At 51.0% G+C, this 7,481-nt stretch overlaps 2 pseudogenes; both read left to right on the forward strand.

Moving 5' to 3' along the window:
• The first annotated feature begins 2,525 nt into the window (after positions 1-2,525).
• On the forward strand, positions 2,526-2,644 carry LOC139020267 (5S ribosomal RNA; annotated as a pseudogene).
• A 47-nt stretch (positions 2,645-2,691) lies between these two features.
• LOC139019601 (CLIP-associating protein 1 pseudogene) lies at positions 2,692-3,668 on the forward strand (annotated as a pseudogene).
• Positions 3,669-7,481: the final 3,813 nt, after the last annotated feature.

Here is a 7,481-nt window from a genome sequence, read left to right on the forward strand (position 1 = left end):
ACGTGTCAGAGGTGACACTCGAACTCATTTTTTTGGTTGATTTTTCTTTGTTAAATGGCATTTAAATATATAAAATAAATATAAAAAATATAAGTCTTTGTTTTACTATGGTTGCAAATATCAAAAAATTTCTATATGTGACACGGCTCCAGAGTTTAAGTTAGGGTTTTTCAAAATGCTGACACGCCGAGCTCAAAAGGTTCGCCGTCACTGGTTCAGATGAGGGTGTTCTGATCTCTCAGGTTTGGGCCGCCCTCAGGTATCTGCTCCAGGATTTACATCTCAGTTCAGATTCGCCACGGGGCTCAGGTGAGCTAACGAGGGTCGCCTCTCTTCTCAGAGGAAGTACGGTGGGACCAGATGCAGGAAGACACTGCAGGGCACCTCAGGCCTGTGTCTCCCAGCAGATCTGACTCCAAATACTCTGCCAGGGATGCCGGCCAGGGCAGGTCCTTGGGAGCACAGCCAGTGCGTCCAGCTAGAAGGCAGCAGAACTGGAGTTTGGGTCCAGATCTGCCTCGGTTGGGAGCCTGTTCCCTTTTCCCTGGAGAAATATTATGGGAGACTCTCAGCGGCCGACCCTTGTCACTGGTGATTCCTGACCCTCAAACCCATAACCCAGACAGTCGTGTCATCTGCTCAAGAAAAGCATAGAAATTTATATGGATTCTATTTTATGATGAGACAGGACCACAACTGATCAAGCCAGGGAAACCCAACTCTGTCACCTGCTTGCTGTGACCTCAGGCCAGTCACCTAACCTTTCTGAGGTTTGCTTTAATCAGTTGGTAAAAGTCAATACTCTCTACCTCCTGTAGCTGTCTAGAGAAACACACAGGATATATTTATAAAATGTAATTGAAATAGACACTGGTACACAGGTTTTAAAAAAAATTCACTCTTATTCTAAAATTATCCCCCCCTCCACTCTTTCTATAGGAGATAAGTACAGCTTGACTTACATACCGTATATATCGCCATTTAAACCATATCAGCATCTGTGGGTGACTCAACCCTTCTGTCTGCTAAAAGAGAATAAGCCCCTGGCCCATTTCATGTGGCTGCTTTGCAGGGTGACTAATAACTGTGCTCATAAAAACCTCTGCTAAATGTCAGATCCGAGAAGACACCCGAGGACGTAGGATTCCTTCGAGGCTGCACATCCAGCTGGGGACAGAGAAAGGAGGGCTTAGTTTGTGTGCGAGTGTATGTCTCATTCATTTCAAAACTTCGCAGGAAAAAGAAACAACACCCAGGAGCCTGACTTCTGATCCTCATGGAAGCCCAGGCCTGGGAGGTTGGAGTTAGCACCTGCCCATGAGAGGGTGCAGGACGGATCGGTCTGCTGCTCATCTGGATCCTTCCCGGGAGCTCCGAGACACCGAGGCAGGGACCCACGAGGCCTGCTTAGAGTCCTCAGTGCCCTGGGAAATGGGCTCAAGGGACTCTGGGATCCATGCCAGGCCCCTGGGATATTAGAGAGGAAAGCCTTCCCCAGACCCCGGGGAGATGGGGAGTTTGGATGGACAGGAAACTCACTCTCAGCACAGCATCCTGTGGCATGTGCCGTGTGAGGGCAGAGGCTCCAGGCCTGTGAAGGGGGTCTCTGCACAGCCCACCCCCTGTCCAGCCCTCCTCACCCTGAAAAGACTATGGGAGTTGGCTCAGGTGGCCTGGGAAACAAAGCCCAGCCCAGTCTGCATCCTGAGATTTTTCCCTTCATGTTGTTTCGTAGCCCATTTTCCTCTATCGCTGATCAAATAACAGTCAACATGCTTGAGTGCCTATTCTGTGGCAGGCACGGTGCCAAGGACTTCGTGCGCGAGTTGGTTCCCTTAAACCTAACAATTCCCCTGGAGGCGCCTTATCAGCCCCGTTTTCCAGGTAAGGAAACTGCGTGATGGAATAGCCTGTGCGGGTCACCCAGGACTGGGACCTGGCCTGGCACTCAGGCGGCGTCTTGAAAATGTTTAGTCCATACCTAACCTCAAGGTCAAAGTGCAGTCCTGAAGTACATTGAGTCTCTCGCCAGACAGATGGATCCAACCGACTTCATAAACTCTAGTGAGACCAGGCTTGCTCTTTCTAGACTTATAATCTGGACAACAGAACCAAAGGGTGAGAAAGGCTGCACGGATTGTGCTAATATCGCTGTTGGACTTGAACACTCCTGAGTTTACTATGTTCCTTAGTGCCTTGCCCAAAACATTCCAGGATGGTGCCACCAAACTCCTGCATAACCACCTCAAGAATTCCAGTAACACCAGTGTGAGCTCTCTGAGCAACACAATTGGCCGGACTCCCTCCCGACACAACAGCAGCAGGACCAGCCCCCTGACCTCACCCACCAACTGTTCCCATGGGGGCCTGTCTCCAAGCTTGCTGGACTATGATACAGAGAACCTGAACTCTGAAGAAATCTATAGCTCTTGGCGTGGAGTTACAGAAGCCATTGAAAAGTTTAGTTTTCAAAGCCAAGAGGATCTGAATGAGCCAATTCAACGAGATGGCAAGAAGGATTGTGAGTCTACAGCCATATCACCCTGAACGCGCCCGATCTTGTCTGATCTCGGAAGCTAGGCAGGGTCAGGCCTGGTTAGTACTTGGATGGGAGACCGCCTGGGAATACCGGATGCTGTAGGCTTAAAAATAAAAAATAAAAAAAAGAAAGAAAAAAAAGGACTGTGATATTGTATCCCGGGATGGTGGAGTTGCCGGGGCGGCAGTGACGTGGTGGAAGGAGGCAGAACAGCTCTGGACAACAAGACCTCCCTGCTCAACACCCAGCCTCCGAGTGCCTTCCCGGGGCCACGGGCGCACGACTATAACCTGTACCCCTACCCAGACACCATTAACACCTATGACAAGATAGCCCTGAAGGAGGCCGTGTTTGACGACGACATGGAGCAGCTTCGAGATGTGCCCATTGACCATTCGGACTTGGTGGCGGACCTTCTGAAAGAGCTGTCCAACCACAATGAGCACGTGGAGGAGGGGAAGGGTTCCCTGCTGGAGCTGCTCAAGGTCACCCGGGAGGACAACCTGAGCATCTGGGAGGAGCACTTCAAGACGATCCTGCTCCTGCTCCTGCTCCTGCTCCTGCTCCTGGAGACCTTTGGAGACAGAGACCATTCCATTCTCGTGCTGACGCTGAGAGTTTTACGGGAGATTCTGAGAAACCAGCCAGCAAGATTCAAAAACTACGCCGAGCTGACGATCATGAAGACTCTGGAGGCCCACAAAGACTCCCACAAGGAGGTGGTGAGAGCCGCCGAGGAAGCTGCGTCCACCCTGGCCAGCTCCATCCACCCGGAGCAGTGCATCAAAGTGCTCTGCCCCATCACCCAGACGGCCGACTACCCCATCAACCTGGCTGCCATCAAGATGCAGACCAAGGCCTCGGAGAGGATCGCCAGGGAGTCCCTGCTGCAGCTGCTGGCTGACATCCTCCCGGGCCTGCTGCAGGTTATGACAACACTGAAAGTAGTGTGCGGAAGGCCGGTGTGTTCTGCTTGGTGGCATTTTATTCCGTAATCGGAGAAGAGCTGAAACCTCACCTCGCACAGCTCACGGGGAGCAAGATGAAGCTACTGAACTTGTACATCAAGAGGGCGCAGACCATGAACAGCAACAGGAGCTCCTCCTCCGACGTCTCCACGCACAGCTAATGGCAGCGCGGGTGTCCCGAGCCACAGAGCAGCCGCGGTGCCTCTCAGACCTTCCCGCCCCCTCATAGGCTCCCGGTCAGGGCGAGGAAGCCACACATATTCATTACAATCAGTATTTGGTCCCTTCCAGCTTTTGTGTAGAATCTTACTGGCATTGAATGTAAAGGAGCAAGGCCTGTTTTGCGTCCTCACACACAACTGCAGGAGTGAAAGAGCCGTGCAGCCTCCAGCACTGAGCCACCCTAGCCCACTGATGAGCAGAGGGTGTGGCGGTCTGCGTTTCTCTTTCATCTTAGCATCCTGCGTTCTGGATGTGGCCGTGTAGGCAGGTTCCGCCCCCCACCCCCCCCAACCCCGCCAGCCAACGCCATGAAAGGGTTAGTTGTGCTTCTTTAAGTTGTGTTTTGAGACCGGCTAAGAATGTGAATCACGTGGCAGGATGGAGGAAAAGCTGAAGAGGGCCCCTGGCAGACACCCGGGTGTTGCTTATGTACCTGGGCCAAAGGCTGCCGCCCTCGCGCTAGTGCTCCGCGCAGTGCCCGGTGCTGCCCCGCTGCCCGCCGCTCCCGGGAATCTGCGGAAGCTGTCTTCAGGGGCTCCTCTCGGGCCCTGGGTCTTGGTCTTTCTGACTCGGCGCCGTCATCTGTCCCTCCTGTTCCCACCCACGCCCAACGTTTGCTTAAGCTGCGCAGTTCTGAAGCGTTTTCACTTAACCTGGGCCCGGCTCCCGCTTTCTGCCACTGCCATCCTCAAGGACACTCCCCTCTGGCCCAGCACTCGCTTCCAACACCCTCTGCAGCTGATGCAACGGGGTTTGCCTCATCTTCTTCTCTCCCTGCCGCCCTTTATTTATCAAACATAACACACGTCAAAGAACTTTGTAGAACCCCGCAGGACTTTGCTGGCAGTGACGTTTGGAAGTGAAAAAGAAAATGCTCTAAAAGATACTGTGAAGGAAAACCCCTGTTCTGTAAAACTACTGCTTGGAATTCTCTGCTATTCTTTGGACGGCCTCTTATTCTGAAAAAATAAGTTTGCTTTCTAGCCTGCTCGAATAATGGGGGAGAAAAACTTAGCTGTCTGACCTTGTAGGCCAGAGACTAGATACACCCAATGCCATGCCAGGTGCATTTTTTAATTGGATAGAACTGTGTAGTTTTCAGGGCCGCCGCCAGCAAACACACAAAGGGCTGGCTCTTCTATAAAAAGGGAAGTTCTGCTTGTAGCTTTGCTTAGAATTTGGAATCATTTCCCTAAGCCCGCCGCGGTGAATAAAGTGTAACTCCAAGCTCTCAGAGCGCTGTTTGGTTCTTGTCCGGTTTTTCTGTAACAATACCGGCCACCAAATGTTTGGTCAGCGCTGTGTGCACGCATGGTCCCCACCCCCAGGTTGGGTTTCTGTTTTTTGGTTTTATTTGGGGGGGGGGGGGCTTTTTCACGTTACATCCATATCTGTATTTATATTTTCTTCGTTTCACTCTCTAGTGCAGGGGTGGGGAACCTTTTTTCTGCAAAGGGCCATTTGGATATTTATAACACCATTCTCGGGCCATACAGCATTATCAACTTAAAAATTAGCCTGCTATATTTGGTCAAACATCTAATGAACTCACCTCTAATGCCTTGGCAGGGCCAGACCAAATGATTTCTCGGGCCTTATACAGCCCTCGGGCCGGACGTTCCCTACCCCTGCTCTAGTGTATCATGCAAATGTACTGACTCTTTTGTTAATAACGTAGGATTTGCTAAAAAAGAAAAAAGAACCCTTTTGAGTTTGATGCTGTTCTAAGCGGTTAAGTGACTTAATTCTTCTAAGAACCCTGTGAAGCAGGTGTTGTCCTTATCCCTGCTGCACCCATGTGGAAACTGAGGCACAAAGTGTCCAGAATTTGCCCATAGCTACGCTGCCCAGAGTGTCAACTAGAATCTGTGTGTAATCACCACACCCTGCTCCATGGGGGGAGACCTGCAGGGGGACTGCCTTTTCCCATACTTCCTGCCTCCTGGAGCGAAGACCTTTGGGACAACCGAGGTCCCTCCTAGCTTTCCCGGGATGGCCCAGGCAATCGCCTGAGCGGTGTTTACATTTCTGACACCATCCTATAAACTAGACCAGGAGACTCCTGAAAGCTGCCCTCTGACCCCTGCACCCCCATAAATGGACACCCGACTGGGTCCAGGGCTCAGATGGTGACTCTGGCTTCACTGGGGGAAACCAAGGGCTGATCCTGGGCTTTCCCAAGCTCACATTGCTGCCTCGATCCCCTTGGCCTGAAGCTTAGGGTGCGTTCTCACTCTGGGTAATGCTTCTGAGGCCAAGATGAGACGGGAAGCATCCTGGGTTCTGTCCTGACTCCGCGGGTGCAACTAGATCTTGATCCCTCCTCCATAAAATGTGAGGGCTGGTCAAGTATATCTAATTCTGACAATGTTCTCTACTATTTCCCAACTGTGTTCCGTGGAACAAGGCATCGCTCCAACCAGGGGTTCCATAATCAAAGAAGTTTGAGAAACACTGCCTATCCTGGTCCACTCTTAGAGATCCATGGTGCATGTCAGCATGTGCTCTGAGAAGTCCTCCCTTAAAGGCATCCATTCACCTGACCTAAATCAGCATCTCTCGTTTGTACGTAACCATGGAACACTTTTTATAAACATAACATCTCTTAAGCCTTTTGCACAGCCGTTCCCTTAGTGCAGTTGTCGGCAAACTCATTAGTCAACAGAGCCAAATATCAACAATACTTCTTCAAAATAGACTCGCCCAGGCCGAAAACCGACTTCTACGCATGGGCCACAAAGTGTCAATCACACTGTACGTGCGCCCGCACGTGGTATTTTGTGGAAGAGCCACACACTCAAGGGGCCAAAGAACCGCATGCGGCTCGAGAGCCGCAGTTTGCCGACCACGGCCTTAGTGAATCCCGCTTCCTCTGGTATTGACCTGTGCTGTGCTCCTTCCAGAGAAGGTCCAGGTGTAAGCCCTGCCCTCCAGCAGTGAAAGGCCCGGGGGTGGGGGGGATGGGTTTGGGACACCCACAATCTGGCCTAAGAGCCAGAAGGGAGTTAAGGGAGGAGGCTCGGACATTCCCATCCAGGCCTCGTGGAGTTGGCTGGACAAAGGCGTGCATGTCTTGGTCTGCCAGGCTGAAGGTGCGGGGAAGGGAGGAAAGGGCCCAGTGTCTCCTCTGTGATCTCAAGCACCCTGACCTTGAGCCTGAACCTACAAACTCCACTCAGCAAAGCAAAGCCTTCCGGTTAAGTGGGCTCGGACAAATGATCAGCCGTCCTTGGCGACTGGATTTACCCCCTCTACATCAGTAGTTCACTCATGTTCTCCCGTACATTCCAGTACATTCCAGTGATATTTTAGTGCTTGTTATGGAATGGAATTGTGCCCCTTATGAATCTAGCTCTGACAGGGGAAGAAGTTAAGGTACTAATGTTTCAGGTGTACTGGGTTTTGTTCACTTATTTTTTTAGTTTTTCAATCAACAAACACTGAGCACTTACTCTGTTGTTCATTCATTCTTCGATTTTTTTTCAATCAACAAACATTTACTGAGTACATACTCTGTTTAGGTGTTATGCTAGGTGCTAGGGATCCAGAGTGGCATCAAACATGTCCTTTTCCTTCAAGAATCCCAAACTAGTGGGCCTCAGGTAGGCATTGTCCTTGTAATATGACTACAAAGCTTCCATGTGTCACAAAAAGGTCTTGTGAGAAGCTGCTGGGTTATCGTGTGAAACTGATGAACGCAATCTAGGGTGTCAGGTACAGGAACCGACAAGTATACAAGCGTCCTGGGCACT

The sequence above is a fragment of the Myotis yumanensis genome, unplaced genomic scaffold (assembly GCF_028538775.1).
Source record: "Myotis yumanensis isolate MYYU_CA2020_CCGP unplaced genomic scaffold, mMyoYum1.0.hap1 SCAF_11, whole genome shotgun sequence".
Taxonomy (NCBI): Eukaryota; Metazoa; Chordata; class Mammalia; order Chiroptera; family Vespertilionidae; genus Myotis; species Myotis yumanensis.